This window comes from Coenobita brevimanus, chromosome 73, assembly GCF_032717465.1.
Source record: "Coenobita brevimanus isolate Jiangsu-jjx chromosome 73, ASM3271746v2, whole genome shotgun sequence".
Lineage (NCBI taxonomy): Eukaryota > Metazoa > Arthropoda > Malacostraca > Decapoda > Coenobitidae > Coenobita > Coenobita brevimanus.
In genome coordinates this window covers 18,380,448-18,403,769 of record NC_137026.1, presented here as the reverse complement: position 1 = coordinate 18,403,769, position 23,322 = coordinate 18,380,448, and the positions used below count along the sequence as shown (strand labels likewise).

Sequence of the window (23,322 nt, the reverse complement as noted above, 5' to 3'; positions counted from 1 at the left end):
AATTGGATTGCAGGTACGAAAGTGGTACATAAACAGGAGGGAATAAAAAGGAGGAAGGTAGTAGAACCAAATCATGACAAGTATATAAACAAGATGATTAAGTTGATGTACTCAAATGTGGATGGAATGGTATCAAAATTATTAGAGATGAATGATTATGTCAGAGAAAATGAACCACATACTGTATAATATGCCTAACTGAAACAAAATTAACACCAAGGATATCGAATGACATCCTAAACTTAGAGGAATATAATATATGGAGAAGAGATAGGAACTTAAAAAAAGGAGGAGAAATTATAATAATAACTAAGAAAAATCTAAAAGTCAAAGAAATAGAATTAGATATACCCTCACAAGTAGAACTGATTACAGTAGAGATAAATACATCTGAAGGGAAAATAATTTTAGCCAAGTTGTACATGCCACCCAGATCAAACACATGGGAATGAGACAAATATGAGGTCCTGGTGGAGAGTACAATTCAGAGTTTAAGAGCATTACTACATAAAATGGAAGAGAGATCGAAAAGAATTATACTAACTGGGGATTTTAATACAAATATAAATTGGAATACTCTAGATATAATAAGCCAAGAAAGCTCTTGGAACCAAAAACTCCTGGATCTTGTGCAAGAGTTTTTCCTAACGCAACATGTAAGGGAAAGCACCAGAAACAGAGGACTCGATGTGCCCTCAGTGCTAGATCTCATACTTACTAGGCAAAAAAACAATATTGACAATTTAATATATCACCCTCCATTCGGCAAAAGCGACCATGCAGTACTAAATTGCAATTTCAGGATTGCATATGACATAGATAACAGCAATGAAAGTTACAAAAAGAGCCTAAACTATAAAAAGGGAAAATATCATGACCTAAAGAAGTACTCCTTAGAAATTACTTGGGAAAAGGAGCTTAGAGGTCAAGATTTAAATGCTATATATGAAAAATTCTGTGAACTTTATGAAATATTAGTCCAGAAGTACATCCCACAGCACAAAGAAGCAGAAAAGAAAATAAAGAAATGGTTCAATACAGAATGTAAAAAATCAAAAGAAAAAAGAGATTTGTTGTGGAATAGATAAAGAAGACACAATAGTGAAAGGGCATATATGGTAATAATTACAAACAGGCAAGAAATGATTATATAAGAATAAGGAGGGAAGCCCAAAAACAGTTTCAGGAGGATATCATAAATAAAAGTAGTGATCAACCAAAGCTATTTTACAGCTACATCAGAAGCAAAACCAAAGTAAATGATAAAATACAATCCATTACGGATGATGGAATCACCTATACACAAGAGAAGAATATTTGTGAAGCACTAAATAAGAATTTCCAATCAGTTTTTCTATCTATCTATCTATAGCCCGACGCCCTAATCCCGCAAAGGGTGGCCGCAGACAAAACGCCTCCAAGTCACTCTCTCACCCACCATTTGACTCCCCTCCCCCCAACTCACTCCCCCCTCCCTCATATACCTCTCAACTCCATCCCTTCACCTCATCCTCGGTCTACCCCTCCCTCTCCCTCCCTCCACCTCACCTACATACACCCTCTTAGTCAGTCTTTCATTCTCCATCCTCTCCACATGTCCAAACCACCTCAGTGTATTTCTCCTAATCTTTTCAACCACATCCACATCTACCCCACAACGTTCCTTCACTTCTTCATTCGTCAACCTGTCCCTCCATGTCACTCCACATGCTCCTCTCAAGTAACTCATTTCCACTGCTCTCACTCTTGACTTGTTCCCCTCTTGCAAGGTCCACGCCTCGCTTCCATACGTCAGGGTAGGGATCACAATACCATCATGCAGTGACTTCTGAACTTCCATACTCACCTCCCTATTTCTCATCACTGCTTTCAGTGTGCCAACAACCTTCCTTCCCTGCTGTACCCTTTCACGTACTTCATCCCCCAAAGTTCCATCCTTACTCATCACACTACCCAAGTACTTGAATGCACTCACATTCTCCATATCCTCACCATCCAACCTCACTGCACACTCTGTGACTTCATTCCTCTCAAACACCATAACTTTACTTTTGTTTACATTAACTTTCAGCTTCCTCCTCCTACACACTGTCCCAAATTCATTCACCAAACCTTGCAACTCCCATTCATCTTCACTCAACAATACTGTATCATCATCAAACAGCAACACCGGAAGCTTCCAAATCTCACCCTCATTCATTAGGGCCACCCCCACATCCACTGCCCTACCTTGTACCTCCTTTACGACCCCATCCATATATATATTAAACAGCCATGGAGACATTACACACCCCTGTTTCAGTCCCACATTGAGATCAAAGAACTCAGTCAGCTCACCATCCACTCGCACCGTAGCCCTAGCTCCCTTGTACATACTCTTCACAGCACTCAACAATTTCCCCTCCACTCCATTTATTCTTAATACCTTCCACATACTTTTCCTATCTATTCTGTCATAAGCTTTCTCCAGGTCCATGAAGGCAGCGTACACTTTCCTTCCCTTCTCTAGATACTTCTCCACTAAACATCTTAGAACAAATATCTGATCTACACACCCTTTTCCCTTCCTAAATCCCCCTTGTTCTTCTCCAGCTAGCTCCTCTGTCATATGCCTAACCCTATCAATGAGTATTCTGCCATATATTTTACCAGTCACACTAAGAAGGCAAATACCCCTATGGTTACCACATACTTCTCTCTCCTCTTTTCCTTTGTACAGAGGAACAATTATACCTGATTTCCAGTCCTCTGGAACCCTTCCCTCTTCCCAAGCCAATCTACACAACTTCCATATCCACTCCACAACAATCTCACCCCCATACCTAAGCATTTCACCACACACTCCATCAATTCCTGGGGCCTTTCCCAGCTTAATCTTCTTCATCGCTTCCACTACTTCCGACCTACTGATCTCTTCCTCCCTCCTCTCATCTCTTCTTCTCCCAGCCATTCCCCAACCACTTATACTCACACTGCTCTCACTCTCTACATTCAACAAATCCTCAAAGTGCTCCTTCCATCTCCTCAATTTCTCTCTCTTCTCCACCAACAATCTATTATTCCTATCTTTCACTCCCCTACTATTTCCCCTTTCACACTGCCTTACTTTCTTTACCTCCTTCCAAAACAATTTCTTACTCTCCCTCCATTTCACACTCAGATTCCTCCCAAACTCTTCATCCACTTTCTTCTTACTCTCCTTCACCAGTCTCTTAACCTCCCTTCTCCTGCTCACATATACCTCTCTCTTCTCTCTCTCATCTTCTCCCCTACCTCTACTCGCCAACCATTCACCATATGCCTTCTTCTTTTGTTCCACAGCTCGTTTCACCTCATCATTCCACCATGCTGTCCCTTGCACACCCTTGCATCTCCTCCTCACTCCACAAACCGCCTCACACGCTGCGCTTATCTCTTCCTTGAATATCTTACATACGTCTTCCACCCCTTCCATCTGCTCTAGCTCATACCTTCCCAATCTTTTACAGAGGAAAAAAATTTTGTGAGGGATTATGTGGAACATGCATGCCCACACATACTACCAGATATATAAACATCAGAAAAAGAAATACAAGAGGAGCTAAGTAAAGTAGACAAAAGGAAAAGCAAATGGTCCTGATGAAATTTCATGTTGGGTGCTACGTGAATGTGCAAAGGAGTTAAGTAAACCATTATTTTTAATTTTCAAGAAATCCTTGAGTCAAGGTAAACTACCTGATATTTGGAAGAAAGCAAACATTGTTCTCTTATTCAAGAAATGGAATAGACAAAATCCACTTAACTACCGACCAGTAGCACTAACCAATGTTGTAAGCAAGGTATTAGAAAAGCTTATAAGAAAAGCTTGGGTAAATCACCTAGAAGAACACAGTTGATAACAGAAAGACAGTTTGGTTTCAGAAAGGAAAATCATGTGTTACCCATCTGTTGAGCTACTATGACAGAGTAACAGACATATTACAGGAAAGAGAAGAATGGGTGGACAGTATCTATTTAGATTTCAAGAAAGCAGTACCACACTAAAGACTTTTATGGAAACTGTACCATCAAGGAGGAATTCGAGGCAAACTGTATTGTTGGGTGGAAGATTTTCTCGTGAAAAGAAAAATGAGAACAGTACTAAGGGGAAATTACTCATCATGGAAAGAAGTAACTAGTGGAGTACCACAGGGCTCAATGCTGGCACCAATCATGTTTTTAGTGTATATAAATGATATAGACAGTAACACTGGAAATGAGAGCTATCTGAATATGTTTGCAGATGATGCAAAAATACAAAGGAGAATTACTAACACAGACTTTTGTAAAGAGCTATAAGAAGAATTAAATGAACTTCATGAATGGAGTAATACATGGCAAATGGAATTCAATGTGGACAAGTATCATGTAATCAAGTTTGGTAAAAGTGGAAAAAGACCTGATTGGGATTATACATTAGGAAATAAAGCCCTACACACATCAGAAAGAGAGAAGGACCTAGGTGTGATTGTCAATAACAGACTATCTCCAGCTGACCACATCAGTGAGAAGGTACGGAACATGTATACACTGCTTGCCAATATGAGAATAGCGTTTACATACATAAATGAAAACATGCTAAGAAAGATAATAACATCATTCATCAGACCAACCCTGGAATATGCATCAGTAGTCTGGAGTCCTCATCTCAAACAACACATAGACAAGATTGAAAAAGTTCAAAGGGCCGCTACAAGATGGGTACTAAGGGATCTAAGCTACAAAGAAAGACTAAATAAACTGAATCTACCAACACTACAGGAGAGAAGGAAAAGAGGTGACATGATTATGCTATATAAATGCATATCAGGGAAGGAGAAAATAGATATAAATGATTACTTAACGTATGGGGAAGCATCAGCAAGAGGACACTGCAAAAAATTGCATAAAAAGAGAGGTGATAAAAACATAAGGAAATTTAGTTTCCCAAATAGAGCAGTTGATCAGTCGAATGCACTACCAAATGAAATAGTGTGTGCCCAAACAATTCTCAAATTTAAGGGTATGTACGATAAATATGGTTTAAGACACGGGACAGTAGGAGCTTGACTCATTCCTGTAAAGATACAATTAGGTAAGAACAATTAGGTAGGTAAGGACACACACACACACACACACACACACACACACACACACACACACACACACACACACACACACACACACACACACACACACACACACACACACACACACACACACTACATAACTCCTCATCTTCAGACCCCTCAGGGTCCTGCCAGCAGCTCAACACCTCTGGAGGAAGTGAGTTATCCCTATTTTGTTGATTTGTGTATTGATCTGTTTCTATATTTCTATAGTTTTTACACAAGTATTGTTTTTTTTTTTGTGGAGTGAGGAGGAGATGCAAGGGTGTGCAAGGGACAGCATGGTGGAATGATGAGGTGAAACGAGCTGTGGAACAAAAGAAGAAGGCATATGGTGAATGGTTGGCGAGTAGAGGTAGGGGAGAAGATGAGAGAGAGAAGAGAGAGGTATATGTGAGCAGGAGAAGGGAGGTTAAGAGACTGGTGAAGGAGAGTAAGAAGAAAGTGGATGAAGAGTTTGGGAGGAATCTGAGTGTGAAATGGAGGGAGAGTAAGAAATTGTTTTGGAAGGAGGTAAAGAAAGTAAGGCAGTGTGAAAGGGGAAATAGTAGGGGAGTGAAAGATAGGAATAATAGATTGTTGGTGGAGAAGAGAGAGAAATTGAGGAGATGGAAGGAGCACTTTGAGAATTTGTTGAATGTAGAGAGTGAGAGCAGTGTGAGTATAAGTGGTTGGGGAATGGCTGGGAGAAGAAGAGATGAGAGGAGGGAGGAAGAGATCAGTAGGTCGGAAGTAGTGGAAGCGATGAAGAAGATTAAGCTGGGAAAGGCCCCAGGAATTGATGGAGTGTGTGGTGAAATGCTTAGGTATGGGGGTGAGATTGTTGTGGAGTGGATATGGAAGTTGTGTAGATTGGCTTGGGAAGAGGGAAGGGTTCCAGAGGACTGGAAATCAGGTATAATTGTTCCTCTGTACAAAGGAAAAGGGGAGAGAGAAGTATGTGGTAACCATAGGGGTATTTGCCTTCTTAGTGTGACTGGTAAAATATATGGTAGAATACTCATTGATAGGGTTAGGCATATGACAGAGGAGCTAGTTGGAGAAGAACAAGGGGGATTTAGGAAGGGAAAAGGGTGTGTAGATCAGATATTTGTTCTAAGATGTTTAGTGGAGAAGTATCTAGAGAAGGGAAGGAAAGTGTACGCTGCCTTCATGGACTTGGAGAAAGCTTATGACAGAATAGATAGGAAAGGTATGTGGAAGGTATTAAGAATATATGGAGTGGAGGGGAAATTGTTGAGTGCTGTGAAGAGTATGTACGAGGGAGCTAGGGCTACGGTGCGAGTGGATGGTGAGCTGAGTGAGTTCTTTGATCTCAATGTGGGACTGAAACAGGGGTGTGTAATGTCTCCTTGGCTGTTTAATATATATATGGATGGGGTCGTAAAGGAGGTACAAGGTAGGGCAGTGGATGTGGGGGTGGCCCTAATGAATGAGGGTGAGATTTGGAAGCTTCCGGTGTTGCTGTTTGCTGATGATACAGTATTGTTGAGTGAAGATGAATGGGAGTTGCAAGGTTTGTTGAATGAATTTGGGACAGTGTGTAGGAGGAGGAAGCTGAAAGTTAATGTAAACAAAAGTAAAGTTATGGTGTTTGAGAGGAATGAAGTCACAGAGTGTGCAGTGAGGTTGGATGGTGAGGATATGGAGAATGTGAGTGCATTCAAGTACTTGGGTAGTGTGATGAGTAAGGATGGAACTTTGGGGGATGAAGTACGTGAAAGGGTACAGCAGGGAAGGAAGGTTGTTGGCACACTGAAAGCAGTGATGAGAAATAGGGAGGTGAGTATGGAAGTTAAGAAGTCACTGCATGATGGTATTGTGATCCCTACCCTGACGTATGGAAGCGAGGCGTGGACCTTGCAAGAGGGGAACAAGTCAAGAGTGAGAGCAGTGGAAATGAGTTACTTGAGAGGAGCATGTGGAGTGACATGGAGGGACAGGTTGACGAATGAAGAAGTGAAGGAACGTTGTGGGGTAGATGTGGATGTGGTTGAAAAGATTAGGAGAAATACACTGAGGTGGTTTGGACATGTGGAGAGGATGGAGAATGAAAGACTGACTAAGAGGGTGTATGTAGGTGAGGTGGAGGGAGGGAGGGGGAGGGGTAGACCGAGGATGAGGTGGAGGGATGGAGTTGAGAGATATATGAGGGAGGGGGGGGTGAGTTGGGGGGAGGGGAGTCAAATGGTGGGTGACAGAGTGACTTGGAGGCATTTTGTCTGCGGCCACCCTTTGCGGGATTAGGGCGTCGGGCTATAGATAGATAGATAGATAGATTGTTTTTTACATATACACATACGAGATGGAAGAAAGTTGAGCTTCAGCATCAGTACCAACAAAAAGACCAGTGGTCATGTTGAGTTTCTGAGAGCACTATCAAAAAGCTTATGATATTTTACATGTATATTTTGAATAAAACAAAATAAAACCTAGCGAGCGAAAATATTTAGGTGTGGGTGAGGCAGGGGAAGAGAGTGTTTTTGTCTTTCATATGGGCAAGGAGGAGTATTCTGCCTTTGTTGTCCATTTAATCGAAAAGTATTGGACGTATCAGTTTGATGAAGCGCATAAAATTCTACGTATGTACATGAAATAACAATGTAATATCTGTGATAAAAAATTGTTGTTACATAGGCGGAAATATAACGGTTACTTCGTGCGCATGACGAAAGTGCAGCACTGGCATGGGTTCCCAGTAGTTTTTTGCGATTTACTCGGAAACTATGAGGCGCATGAAAAATCTGCAGATACCCTGAGAAAGCCCATGAAATTCTACACAAGATTATGAAATAAAAACCTCTGCAAAAAAACTTTGGTGGTAGGTGGTGGCAACCATCATCCACTCACTTGATATAGGTGCTGCCTACTTCTTCCTTAGCCTTTATCATTGTTTTTCTGTGCCTTCACTCCTCTCTTCCTATTTCTCCCATCTTTCCTGTCACTTCTTATTGCTTGTCTTTCCTTTACAGGTGACTTTACATTGAGTGACAAGCCAAATGGTTTCCTGTAAGCCAAGAAACCATTTACAACACTGGATGGTAACCATATAACCAAACCATACATTCTCCCTACATGTCAACAAGTGGGTTGGTGGAGGGTTTGTGCCCCTCCCCGTAAAACAAATAACTCAAAGTCAAATGGCCACTTCTTACGGGATTATGGCGTCTGGCAGTAGAGGGATAGATAAAGAAAACTTTTACGCTAGAGTGCCCTGAACAAAAAATCAGTTACCTGTAGGAAATTACTTTTGGTTTTTAGCTATTTTCTCAAAAACAAAATCATATAAAAAAGCCGCAAACTTTATTAGAAAGCTGAAGAAATTTTCTTTCTAAACATCTTACAACAATTTTTTTGTATGATGGAATACATTCGAGATTTGATGTTGGGAAGTGAGAGTGATGTTCCAGGATGTTTAGTCACACTGGCCTAATGTACTTTTATTCGTAGTTTTCTGTATTTTTTTTTATTTATTTATTTTTTTGCTTATCAGCTAGAACAAACATCGGCAATTAAGATGATGTAGTTTTTATGACAATAGGTATATATATATATATATAAATATACAGTACATCCCCCTGGTACACGCCTACTGTACAGTATATAGGCGGCAGAGGACGTTGCGTACTAGGAATTCGCGTACTGTACTGTGAATACATAAACTTAGGGGAAAAATTACATATGGGCAGCACCCCCCTTCATGAGCAACCCTTAAGACACCTTTCAGACCTAAGTATTGTACTATTCATGGAAACTGTCTAAGACATATTACCTAAGATAATGTAAACCAACAAGATTATGGTTTTACTACGTAAATCAACAAGGATATGGCTTAACTAAATCAACAAGAATATGGCTGTTCACCTTTACCCAAGAGGACAACAGGCGTGATGGAGGTAAGCAGAGGATCCAAGGCAGGATGAGGCACCTAGCGTGCATCTCCTGCATCACCCACTACACCACCCGACACACCACCTTCCTCACCACTCTCATCACCAGCACTTTCGACACTTTCACTACCTAATGCACTCACTTCGTTCATAAGCCCTTCAAAGTCTGTTTCTGACACCTCACATCAAATCAGCCTCTTGATCCTCCTCAGGATATGGCTCTTCTGATGTTGAAGGGAGTGATTCCTCACTTTGTTCAAGCCAAAGGAAACGGGTGATGAGTGTTTGCTTCCATCTGTTTACTTCTTGGTTGTGCATGTCGGTGTAGTAGTGGAAGGTTCTGTCCAGTGAAGACATCACCTCCTCCACTCGCAACTGAGAACGTTCGATGTCCTTGAATTCTTCCTTGAATTTATCAAGGGCACACAGTACCCTGCTGATCTCCATCATGGTCAAATCTTCACTTTCCATCACTGGTGTTGCTGCCTTTTCTGCTGCTATCTCCTGCTCAAGGTGGGCAGAGCGTAAGCAACCGTTATCACTTCTTGGGGGGGCAATGTCGTGTACTCGGGGTAACCCCAGATTTGGGCCACTCTTCGCTGCCCATCTCACTTACAAGGAGTTCAGTTTGCATACTAATAAAAAATACACTAAAATTATGGAAAAAATAGGTCCTAGCATACAAGGGGGATCTCGTACTCGGAACTCGCGTACTGTGGGGATGTACTGTATTTATACACTCAAACCTCGATTTAAAGGACTAAATGGGGAATCAACTTATCCCTTACTTGAAAATGTCCATTATTTTACCACATATAAAGACAATCTTATTATGAAATGCAATGATTGTTTCACTTATCTGACTTATTTATATGATTATGAATATTATTTTACTGGTACTGTATAAAGAAACATATTAATGTGTATAACCTAGATATTACCTGTCATTTTTGAATGACCTTGTCCAGTTGTCAGGTAGAATATGGAGTCCCCTAAATCCGAAATCCCTTAAATGGAAGTCCCTTAAATCGAGGTTTGAATGTGTATATATATATATATATATATATATATATATATATATATATATACATATATATATATATATATATATATATATATATCTATATATATACAGTAATCACTCCAATATCCGGATCAATAGAGCCATCGGTAGGTTCGGATATTGGTTTTGTCCAGATATTGGGCCCCAGCTTATGGACTTGTACTTACGGACCCTAACACGGAGAAACACCTATACAACTCCCTCCGGACATGCATAGCACCTATTTAACACCCAAATCACACCAATAAGGCACATAAATGACTGAAATAAATGCAATAGACACATAAAATGTGGGTTTAGAAGTATGTTCATACATTAATAAACATTCTGGTACTTATGGACTCTAACCGAACCTAACCTAACCGAACCTAACCGAACTCTGAAAAACACATTCCTACTGCACATGCATGAGGTAAGTTTAGTATGGAAAGAAGTACAGTATGACACTTTCTGGTAAGTATAGTATGGGAAAAAATACAATATGAAACATTCTGGTAAATATAGTATGGAAAATAGTACAACATGAAACATTTTGGCTACTTACAGCAAGTCCCTGGCCACCTCGATGAATAACCGCCTCCTCTCGGACTCTGACAGTAAGAACGATTTCCTGAAGCACTTGCACTACACTCTTCCTGAAGTCTTGCACTGAACTTAGTCACTAACACACAGAAGTCCGTTCTTTTCACAGTGTTCACTTTAGTCCAAATAATGTTCCATTAAATTTAAGTGTTGCACATTAACTTTTCCCAAGTTTTTTTAAGTTTCCAAAGCCAAAACAAAGAAGGTTAGTTACATTAAATTTCTTTTCTACTTAGTCTTTTCTCCCAACTTGAAAACCTTAACACAACACACCGTTTTTTTCACTGCACAACACTCAAAATTCCCGTGTGGTCTAGTGGAGAAGTTCTTGCTGTTTATTCACTGTCAGAGCCCGAGAGTATCACTGGCAGGCGTCCAAGGGGTGCATCGGTGGGTAGTGGTGATGGCGTACCGACTACAGAAGACTCTGAAGACAGCCGCAAACTCACGTCGAGCGGTGACTCTTGTCGCGGTGAGAGACAGGCGGGAAGTGGGGAGGATGCAGCAGCGCTCTATCGGACGTCAGAGGAATGACGAACCAAAACAATGCTCTCACGCGGCGCGCGCGGCAAGTTCAAATTACGGACAGCAAAAAATCGATTTTTTTTCCCAATTTTTTTGGATTTTCGGACCATTTTGGGAATGTTTGATCCCAGGACGATAAGGTTCGGTTAGTGGGGATGTTCGGATATTGGGCGTCCGGATATTAGAGTGATTATATATATATATATATATATATATATATATATATATATATATACATACAGTAAAACCTCGATATAACGGACTTCAATAGGCCGGAATTCTCTTTTATCAGACTCCAGGAGCTATCGGACTAAATTCCTATATACCGGTATCGGAAAAAGTCTGACAAAGCCAGAAGCAGTCCGGACTGCCTGACCACTTCAGCTATGTTCACCACAATAATGTAAATAAAGACATGTTTATCAGTGTACAGTACAGTATTATTATATATATTATACCATTTGATTAATGTAGTGAAGTTATAACACAGTACAGTACCGCAGTGTTAGTCAAAACAGTTTAAAAACCATTCATGGGATCCAGACTAATGTCTGATATACCAGAAAAAGTCCGGATTAGCAGGGGGAAGTCCGGATGTCGCTTTTATCGGAATTTCTCATTTTTCGGAATGGTTTGGGCCCCAATTCGTCCGTTATAGTGAGGTCTTACTGTATATGTATATATATTTGCATATACTCTATATATATATGTTTGGATGGCGAAAATAAGGCAAGAAAACATTTTCATAAGCGTGCAGGGGGGGCTGGCAGAGAGGGGGGTGGAATAAAATCGTCAGCCAGAATATTTACTGAAACTTATCGTGCACGAAGGGGTTAAAAAAACATTGATACATATAAATCAAACAAAAATGGTTGGTATTCATTAAAAAAAAAAAAATGCGGTAATAACTAGTACAAACATTCAGTATCATCTTTTACTCTGGCAACAACACAAGTGGTGGCAGGAGCAAGGCTTTTACTACAGTCTGCTGTGATTTGCTTCCTCCCTGACTGAGCCAGCTGCTTCGTGACTACACCATTCATTTTCCAAGGACTTTCAGCCTTATATCCAGTGCAATTTTGAGGTAAGTGATGTGCTCGGCTGAAAGAAAAAGGGTCAAAATATATGGGTCTAACTCCACACGGTGAAAAATGTCACTTACATCACTAGTGCACACAGGACCTCATTTTCTGTTATCAAATATGGATAGAAGACATCAAATATGAATAGAGGAAACATTAAAATGACTTTCATTGAGATTTCAGTCATTGTTTTGCCTGATTCTGTGTGAATCAGTGTTGTTACCTTGACAGTGTCATTCAGCTTAAATGTTTTACTGAAAACCTTTAAAAGTTCATAATAATAAGTGAGTGACTGGGAAAGGAGATTTGAGGGGTTGTGTGACATAATGTGTTGTTACCGCAAATCATAGAACACTAGAAAATGGGTTCAAAGTTCAGCAGCTTTCTTACAACCTTAACTTTTTAAATTTTGATGGTAAAATGTTAATTTTTTTTTTTTTTTTCTAGGGAAGGTTTTTGAGAGTAGATTGTGATTCTTATAATATTTTGGCTGAATTTCAACCTGTTTTCTGGCAAAACTTGATTGCTTAAGCAAAAAACAACATTGATTAGAATGAAGATAAGCGTCATTAACAGTATGAATGTGCCAAGGTCCCCCCAAAAAAAGGTTATATGGGTAGGCCTAAAAAAAAAAAAAAAAAAAAAAAAAAGTCTCCACTCCCTCCCCTCTCATGTTTGTTTGTATCTGTCTGTCAGGCATCCTATATCTGTTTCTTCCTGTCTGTGTCTGTATGTATGTACGTACTGCTTCTGTTATCAGTGAAGGTAAGTAATGCGGTAGCAGAAAAGTAGTAAAAAAATAGTATTATTATTAATCAATAGTGATGGGGAAAAAAAAATTCTTAGTATGTTCATCAGACTCCAAAGATTAGTATCTCAAAGGTTCAGCTGAGGTAATCTAAACACCGTTGTCCATTGTCAGATCATGATCGTCAAAGTTGGAGAGGAGGGAGACTTGACACTAGTGCCTGAAGACACCAGTGCAACAAACAGCTGGCACATAGTCTAGAGTGTCGTTATCAGGGTCATGCTTTGGCCCTGACTCCACACCAGCGTGTTGATGTCTCCCTTGTGCCTGCCTCAGCTCCTCCAGATGGTCAAGGAGACTGTTGAGCCATATTTGGGCCTCCAACTCAAGAAAGCTGAGGAGACTTCTAGGGTCGTTGCACTTCTGTTGTGTCAGAAGGCGCTGAGTGGGGTACTTAATCATCAGTGCCACATTGGATAAGTCAAACCTATCACATGCATACTTAGCCCTTCCCTTCCCCTCTCGCACCATGGTGATGTTGGCTGGAGTGTCATCAAGGTTGTAGTCATTCTTGATGTAGTAGCCTTCCTGAAAGGTTATGTCATCCACCAGCTGGCAGTTCTGGGAGAAGCCAACTGCCTGACATTTTGTGATTTGGTTCATCAGGGCTTTGACGTCCAAAAAGTTCTCCCGTTTCATGGCCGCAACAGGGAACTGCCTTTTGATGGAGGAAGCTATAAAATCAATGTACACCTTGGTGCTGGAGATGTACTTAGCAGAGCAGCTCTTCTCAGTCAGGCCAAACATACAGTCATATGGCAGGAACAAGTGACCATATTTCATAAAGATGAACTCAGCCCTGAACAGGTGCCTGACGTGCATTCGCTGCTGGGGCCATAAGGACCATAGTGATGTTTTTTTCTGGCCCCCACAGCTGTTACAGAACACACGAAGAGTGGTGACATCCTGCTGTTGCTGGTTGATCTTAACACACAGCTGGCCACCTTGTCTGAGCCACATCCCCCTGTCACCTTGTCCTACACAAACATGGTGGCCTTCTCCTTGTTGATGTCATAAATGCAGAAGTATAGATTCAACTTCGCTTACAGTAAGCCACACCAGCTCGCAGCTGTGGGCAAGGAAGCATTTATTTCAGGTCTATGGCCACTATCATGACATTGGCTGAGTCACTGGAGGGTGCCATCTGCTCAGCCTGATGCAAGAGGTCTCGAGGCACTTGAGCATCAGCCTTATGTATAGACAGCTGGTCTTGAATGTCGGCAACATCACAGCCAACATCCTCTTAGTTTTTTATCTGATTAATCTTCTCATATGTTGAACAAACATCTTTTGTAGCTGGAAGACGATGTTGTAATCCCATATGAACACTGTTCTATAAAAGCGCTCTGACACCTTGTACTGATCATTCCTGTTCTGGTTAACCCACCCCATCCTGGCAGATTTTTAACCAATGACCTCCCCTAATCCCAGCAGATTTCCTTTTTTTTTTTTTTTGCGGGGGGGAGCTAAAACTTTGCCTTTTTATGAGAAACATGGAAAATTCATAGAGAAATCGCTGATCTGAGCTTTAATATGCCGGTACAGGTAACAGTACCTTCACCTGGCTGTGTTTTCTATGGGGCCTGGCTCCAGAGAAAACATGTTCTATGGGAAGGGTAACTATTCCAAACCACTCATCTGTCAATCTTTCTATTGCCAGACACCTTAATCCCTCATACGGGGTGGCCACAAACAAATCGCCTCCATGTCGCCCTATGCCCCGCCATTTCACTGCCCTGCTTCCATCTCACACACCCCTCTCTCATATACGAGTACCTCTCCATCTCATCCTTGGCCTCACCCCCCCCCTCTCCCCCTGCACCTTACTTACATACACTCTTCTCGTCAGTCTCTCACTGCATCCTCTCCACATGGCCAAACTACCTCAGTGTGTTTCTCCTAATGGTTCCTATCACATCCACATCCACACCACAATTCTCCTTCACATCCTCATTTGTCAATCTGTCTCTCCATGCGACTCCACATGCTCCTCTCAAATTACTCCTTTCCACAGCTCTCACTCTTGTGTCCCTCCAACAACGTCCAAGCTTCACTTCCATACTTTAGAGTTGGTATCACAATACTGTCGTGTAGTAACTTTTCCACGTCCATGCTCACTTCCCTGTTTCTTATCACCACTTTCAAGGAACTAGCAACCTTTCTTCCTTGCTGTACCCTTTCAAGCACTTAACCTCCCAAACTTATAACCACTCATAATAGGTATTTATATATAAATATATGGTACGAATTAATATGTAGTACAGGAGCATATTGGTTTTTACACAGTAATATAGGCGATATAGGCATTGTTTCACTCATCAAACACATTACCATACCGCACCTTTTTTGGCGACATTACATGATCATCATTTCTGACTGTTTCTTCCTCTAATGCTATGTAAACTTCGTCCTCCACATTGTCATCGATTGGGGAATCACTCTGGCCTTGAATTTCATACAGTGAGGCAACGTGTTTTTACTGGCCAGGTCACTGGTGAGGTGAGTTGCCGAGACAATGATGTGTGGGGGAGGGGGCGGTCACGTGGGGTAAGGCATTGTCCCCACCTGGCTTCGGGTAGAGGAAGGTGTCCCGTTTATACATACCAAAAATCACGCGCAAAATTTTAAAAATGTGCGAATGACAGGCCTTGCAATTGCAGCGCGTTTATGTACGTCAACAGGAGTCACAGTAACAAAACATCCGGGCGCATACATATGCCAACAGGAGTCGGCGAGTTAATCCACATCAGGTAGTTGACATAGAGCTTGGTGATGCTGTTGCAAGGCTCTTGGTAACATTAGCAAAGGGTTGTGGCATGGGTATAAGGACTCACAGTGACAGGTAAACCTTGGATGTGCTCATGCACAAGCTCCAAGGTACACCCAGGATGGTGTGTGGAAAGGGATTACATCCACGTTTGTCAGGCACTGGGGTCCCATTGGGTGACTAATGGCACTTTTACAGCAGAACGGCCATTTTCTTCTTGCCCAGCTCATGGATGGATGCGAAGGCAGAGCGACACACTTTGATCTCCCAATGCTCCACTTTTACGTAATACACAGTGTGGACCGGCCTGAGGCTCACCCCCACATGTGTGCACTTCCTCTTGACTGCTTCATCACTTATCAGGCTTATAAGTTAGGCATTTTGGGCATTGTAATTGCCAATTGCCTAGAAACTGGTAAAAGTTTCATCTGTTGCTTCTCTGCCTATTTTCTCAAAGCAGCCATTATGGCATGGGGGACCAACTTTGCATGCTTCCACGACTTTTTTTATGTTGTAACTAACACATTCCTACCCCGTATAATGCTTCTGCTTGGCCACATTCTTCCCACACTTTTCGGGCTGCCTTACATGAACATGGCCCTTTTTTTCTACGTGGGTAGCAGGAACAGTTTTTGACGATGACCTGTTGCACCACCACCACCGTTGCCACTGCCACCAGCAGCAGTACCAGCACCAGCACCAGCAGCACAAGCAGCAGCAGCAGCAGCAGCACAAGCAACATCAGCAGCAGCACAAGCAGCACCAGCATCAGCATCAGCATCAGCAGCAGCACAAGCAGCAACAGCATCAGCAGCAGCACAAGCAGCAACAGCATCAGCAGCAGCACAAGCAGCAACAGCAGCAGCAGCAGCACAAGCAGCAACACCAGTAGCAGCAACACCAGCACCAGCAACACCAGCAGCACCAACACCAGCAGCACCATCACCAGCAGCAGCTGCACCAGCACCAGCACCAGCACCAGCAGTAGCAGCGGCAGTTCACGGCAGTTCACCATCTAGAACACTCGCACTATTATCACCATGACCTCGAACACTATTATGATTACTGGAACAACTTCCAGTATCATCAACACTAAGGCTGTAATCTGGATCAGTAATACTGTCATCACTAATGCAGTTAGTTTCCTCAGAAGAATCATGGTGTCATTTACTATTATTGCTATAGAACGACTTCATCACAAAACCACAGTTTTCACAAATTTCTGTGCACCCAAGAACACTTTTATCATTATCACCAGCACAACAGGACATTGTTACCCCATAATCACACACAAAACTCTGCAAAAGTTGCAAAAGATGGCTGTAAAACAGTGAGAATTCCTTTCTGCCTGCTATGAACAGAGCACAATGGTAGGGACCGATGTATGGAACAGCAAAAACTCCCACCAAACACACCGCCACATATGGCCAGCCAATCATTAAGCAAGGCTTGTGGCCCAGTTACGTTCTCATTGGCTGCAACCAACACACGCACACAGGCACACACAGACAAGACGCACTCATCTGCTCCCTTACTATCACCACAGCTGGATACATGAGGCAACCTTACGTTTCACAGCCAATCCTGGGCGAATGGCAGATAGCTAGCATAAGGACGATGTACAATACTTTCTTTGAAGGACTTTCAACCATTCTTCCAGTGGTAGAAGGTGTTCTCATCCAAGGCCACATGATAGAGTATGAGTTAAAATAGTGTTATCCAAGAAAAAACGCATTTTCTGGCTTGTGGTCTGTGAATCCCATCCGTCATGCTGCCCCTCATTTATTCATAATAATATTAACCCCTGCACACTATCGGGCACTACTCTTCAGTCCCAAGCCTTCTCATTGCTTACTGTTCCACCTCCCTTAGCACTGCCATAAGCCTTTTCCAAATCAACAAACATAAAGTACAACTTTCTTCTTTCCCATGTATTTTTCTTGAAGTTGTTGGAAAATGAATACCGTCTTTTATAAAAGGTTGTAATGGCTGTCATAAACTGCATCTCATTAATATTCACTCTTTCCCTTATCATACCATTCAGATCTTTCTCCTTCACCTTCATTATCTGGTTCCAAAGCTTTATGCCTCTACAGTTTTCACACTCCTGGGCATCACCCTGGAGGTAGTAGTTGTAGTAGTAGTCGTTCCCTAGGCAGTCTGGCCGAACAGCCCCAAGTCCCTTAGGAAGGCCATGGCCGAGACTGGGCTTTCCCACAGAGCTCTCAAAGAGTGTATGTTGTGTTGTTGGTGTAGGTGATTGTGTGCAATGTAGTCTTCCATAATGTGCTTAATAGTATGGGGTGCTGTGTTGCATCCTGGACAGGCATCAGCGACGGAGTCATCCAGCCTCTTCTGGTAGTTTAAGAGGGCTGGATGGTGCCCACATCTCAGCCTGGCCAGGTGGACCTGTCCTCACGAGGAAGATAGGATTCAGAAGGGTGGATGTCAGGAGGCCATGCATGCAGCTGTGTGTTGTCTTTAAGTGACTGAATGGAGCAGCGAGTGATCTGAGTGTGGATATGCTTCTGGAAGCTGGTCTGAGGTGGGTGAGGGGGGAGAGATGACAGTATTTGTGTATGGTATCGTGTGCTGGATGTTGTTTTGATGTTCCTTGGTGTGGGTGGATGTGCTACCATGTACTGTAGTGGATGTTGTGGGTTTGTGGAGGCTGCAGCAAGAAACTGGGTGCCTCTCATGTCTAGGTGATCCTTGACTCTGAGGACTTTGGTTTCTTGATGTAGGTGGTCTGTGGGTGTAGTAGCTGTGCAGCCTGTGATTATTTTTAGGGCCTTGTTCTGTATGGTCTGTAGAGTGTTGTAGTGTGTTTTGGTCAGGGTAGAAGCCCAGGCAGGGCTTGCATAATTCATCACTGAACGTATGTATTGTTTGTATACTGTGGTGGTGGTTTCTTTGATGTGTCCGAATATTTTATGGGCAAGTGACCTCAAAGCATTGAGTCTTGGTGTTATTTTATTTTTAATGTCGTGATGTGTTGTTTAAATGACATTAATGTATTGTATGTTACACCAAGGATTTTGGGTGTGTGTGTGGGGTAGGGGAATGTCAGAAGCCCAGGCAAGGCTTGCATAATTCATCACTGAACGGATGTATTATTTGTATACTGTGGTGGTGGTTTCTTTGTTGTGTCCGAATGTTGTATGGGCAAGTGACCTCAATGCATTGAGTCTTGGTGTTATTTTATTTTTAATGTTTGTGATGTGTTGTTTAAATGACATTGATGTATTGTATGTTACACCAAGGATTTTGAGGGGGAGGGGTAGGGGAGTGTTGTTTATGGTAAGGTGTGGGATGTGACTGTGTTCTGCTGTCCAGTTTGTGAGAAGAGTCACTGTAGATTTGGCTGGGGCTATTTTGAGCCCGTTTGTGGTGATCCATTTGTGTAGAGTGTTGAGGTAAGGTTGAATGTGTGCATCTGTGTTTGCGTTTTGGTGCGTACATGTAAATGTTATATCATCTGCATAGGAAGCTATGTGTATCTGTGGTGTGTGGGGTGTGGATACGTCGTGCATGTATAGATTAAAGAGTGTCGGGGACAAAACAGATCCTTAGGGGGTGCCGTTTGTGAAGTTTCTGATGTTAGAAGACTGACCGGCAAATGTTACGTGTGCATATCTGCCTGCTAAGTAGTTTGCCAGCCATCTTTTTGTGTTATTATGCATGCTTGTGTCGAGTATTTTGTTTGTGAGGTTGTGGCGGGGGATGGCATCAAAAGCTTTGCTAAAGTCTAGTGTGACTAGGAGTGTTCTGTGTGGTGGCCTAGCTGAATTCATGCCATCGAAAACTCTCTGTGTAAGGTCTGTAAGAAGGGTGTTTGTGGAGTGTAGTGGCCTAAAGCCATGTTGTGACTGGGCTAGGGGAATGTGAAGTGTGCCTAGTTGTAGTACCAGTCGTTCAGTGACTTTAGAGGGGGTGCAGAGGAGTGTGATGGGGCGATGTGAGGAGGGTAACGTGGGGTCTTTGTTGGGTTTAGGGATAGTGATGATACTGCCATGCTTCCAGATGTTGGGTATTATGTTGTGTGAGTAGCTGTAGTTTGATATGTTGGTGAGTGCTTGTATGCCTTGTAGTCCTAGGTGTTTAAGGTGAATGTTGCTTATGTTGTCTGGTCCACAGGCAGATGAGTGCTTGGGGTTGTTAATGATGTGCTTCGACTGATTGTAAGTGAAAGGTGCGTACCCTGGAGGTGATACAGTTTGGTTTGTTGGTATGTTTTGGAAATGTGGCTGGTTAGAGTGGTTATGGCAATGTACTAGGGTTGCTCACACCTAAGTGAGTGAACAGAGATTTGAGTGATGAGTTTCCATGAATGTTTGCATGGATCAGGGGTCACTCTTGAGCTCATTATTTTGCATGGTGCTTGAAGCTCTCTCAGGTGACTTCAGAAATTGGCACCCATGGGAGGTGTTGTATGCTGATGACTTGGTGTTTATTGCATAAAATAAGATGGAGATGGAGGAAATATTTAGGAAGTCAAGAGGTGGAATGGGGTACAAGGGTTTGAGGGCAAAAGTAGATAAAATAAGAAGGGTGATATCTAGGGCTGGTGGGAATACTGTCAAGGCAGAGGAAGTGTGGCCGTGTGCGATTTTACACAAGGGTGTGGGAAGTGGCTTCACCTTGTGCAACATCTGTGACAAGTGGCTGTGTGAGAGATGTAGTGGTAGTAGAGGTAAGCTGCGAAATAATGCTGATTTCACATGTTTGGTGTGTCCGAGAGAGCATGAAGAGATTGAGAGGCGTGAATGGATTGATTCTGCTTAAGAGTCTGCTGAGTGTGTGGAGGAATTTTGTTATTTTGGGAACATGTTATGTGCTGGAGGTGGGGCTAGAGCTAGCTCTGTGGCTAGGGTAAGGAATGGTTGGAAGAGGTGCGGGAAGATGCTGCCTCACCTGACATTTAGAGGGCTCTCCCTCGATGCTAAGGGGTCCTTGTATTCAGCATGTGTTAGGAATGTAATGCTTTATGCTAATGCGACCTGAGCAGTAAGGGATGAGGATATTTGTAGATTCAAGCATACAGAAATGATCATTATTAGATAGATGTGTAGTGCATACTTAATGAGAGGCCTGGTGGGTTAAGCCTGCGATTAAAGAGTTGAGAGGAAGGATGGGACTTGTATGCGATAGTGTTATGATGAGGAAGGGTAGCTTGAGATGATTTGGGCATGTTGAGAGGATGGAAGATGATAACTGGGTGCAAAAGGTGAGAGGTGTGAATGTCAAGGGTAGGGTAGCAAGAGGCAGACCAAGAAAGACCAGGGACGAGGTCATGGGGTGTGACCCCAGGGATAAAGAACTGAATTGGGAGGCTGCCAGAGATTGAGCAGCCTGGAGAGCCACCATTAGGTGACCAAGCCCAATACATGCAAGCGTCTTGGAGCCTTTATAAACAGAAATAAATGAAATTATGTTGGGAAGAGAGAGAGAGATGACTGACTGAACTTGGTCACAGTTATGAATGTGAAGAGCATTGCACAAATGCAAACTGAGGAAAATGGGTGATGTCCTGGTTGGAGACATCTGGGCTAGGAGACCGAGCAGGAAAGTGGTTCAAGGTTAGGACACATGGAGGGTTGCCATTATGTGAAAAGACACATTATAGAATGGTCAGTGCACTTTAAACAGAAATGTCCAGTACTCAGAGCCATTATACTCTTGATCTCAGAGCAAACTCATGAGTCCATAACAATAACCATCTTGGCTTAGACATAATTGAGAAAGGTTTGGTGAAGGACTTTGGTATCAAAATTAGCCATTGGTAAGGACCCATAGAGAATTCTCTATACAGGTCTTGTGAAAATAGTGAGTAGCCTTTGGTGTGCCTGGTTGGCACTTCAGTTGATATTGGCAACCATCTTCACTGAGCTTGTATTTCAGATCCATTAACAATAACAATATATTATCACATGTTGTTTGTAATAGAAGAGAGTTGCCTGGGCTATTCCCAGTTATGTTGGAGATTTCACTCTGAAACCCACTAAATTTCATGTGGATTCTTAGCCACTGATTTTGAAGATACTGATATTTACTCTTGTCAGTGTATTACCTCAGCATGCAAAATGTCATATGTGCTGTGTTGAGTTTCAGGTGAGTGGTGAGAGTGCAGCTAAAGAGTGGATGCCTAATGTATGAGGCAGCCAGGAATCAGAGTACTAGAGGAGCTGATGTGAACTCTGCTGACCCTAGCTGTAAGGTAATGGTTGTGGCATGATTCTAATCTTTGTGCTGTCTCTTCTGGCCGTGCTTGCATAAAATGTTGTACAGTATTACTATGTTCACAGATATACTGGTTTAATGGCAGTTTTTGTTCCAGGTCCACAGCTGAAGCTCGATCACTGTAGCAGACACATCAGCAAGGTGGTCATCTAGAACCTGCCTAAATAACTGTGTATATGCGAAGTGAGGGCTGGAATTGGAGCACATCAGCCCTAAAGAATGTTTAATCTCATTGTCTGAGCCCATCCTGCAACAGTCATCTCAACCATTTCATATCTTGTAAGAAATCTTAATTATATGATGTGTTGTAAGAGTGTAACCTATCTTTTTTTTAATATATACATAGTGATGCTATCATAATGAAGTTATAATTCTACAGATGTGTGTAGAACCAGTGGACAGGAGGATATGTGATGAGTGCAGTGGTATGTGTAATCCATGTGTTGACAGTATAGGTTAAGTAGTAAAGATTTTTATATGAACAATTATGGTTCAGTAATAATGATTTTCTTGTCAGTAAGTATTGTTCAGTAGTAATGAGAATTTGTTGCACATTTTTTTACATAACATTGATTTCATTCAGTTACCATATTGGAGGCGGATAGGAAGCTAGAAGTGACATGGGGAATAGTGGAGAGCAGACTAAGATAGGCAGGCACTAAGAGAGCTAAGAGGAGGATGTAATGGAAGTGATTAAGGAAGAACCGGATGTGAAGTTAGAGGGTAGAGTATGTGAGGAAATAATTGTGGAACCAGATTTGAAGTATGAGTGTGATCTGAATGATGAAATATTTGTGAAATGTGATATGAAGCAAGACTGTGAGGTGGTTGACAATAAGGCTATCCAAGACACAGGCACTCTTTCAGCTGAAGATAAGAAATTTAAATGTTTAGATTGTGGTAAACTATTTAATTACAAAAGTGAACTTGCCCGACATACAGTAGTCCATTCAGGAGTGAAAGAATTCAAATGTAGTGAATGTGGTAAATCATTTGGGAGTAAAAATAACCTCACCCAGCACATATTAATGCATTCTGAAGAGAAAAAATATAAGTGCGATGAATGCAATAAAGCATTTACTTATAAAAGTAATCTCAACAGACACTTATTAAGCCATTCAGGAATAAAGAAGTTCAAGTGTGATGAATGTGATAAACCATTTGCTAATAGAAGCCAGCTTACACAACATCTACTAACACATTCAAGAGTGAAGAAATTCAGGTGTGATGAATGTGGTA

At 42.0% G+C, this 23,322-nt stretch overlaps 1 long non-coding RNA gene across 1 annotated transcript in view; it reads left to right on the top strand.

The window, feature by feature from the left end:
• Window positions 1–22,027, top strand: part of LOC145407462 (uncharacterized) — a 123,428-nt gene extending 101,401 nt beyond the window's left edge. The window contains exon 3 of the long non-coding RNA XR_013898731.1: window positions 21,955–22,027. This is a non-coding gene — a long non-coding RNA (uncharacterized LOC145407462). The remainder of the gene's footprint in view (window positions 1–21,954) is intronic.
• The last annotated feature ends 1,295 nt before the right edge of the window (window positions 22,028–23,322 follow it).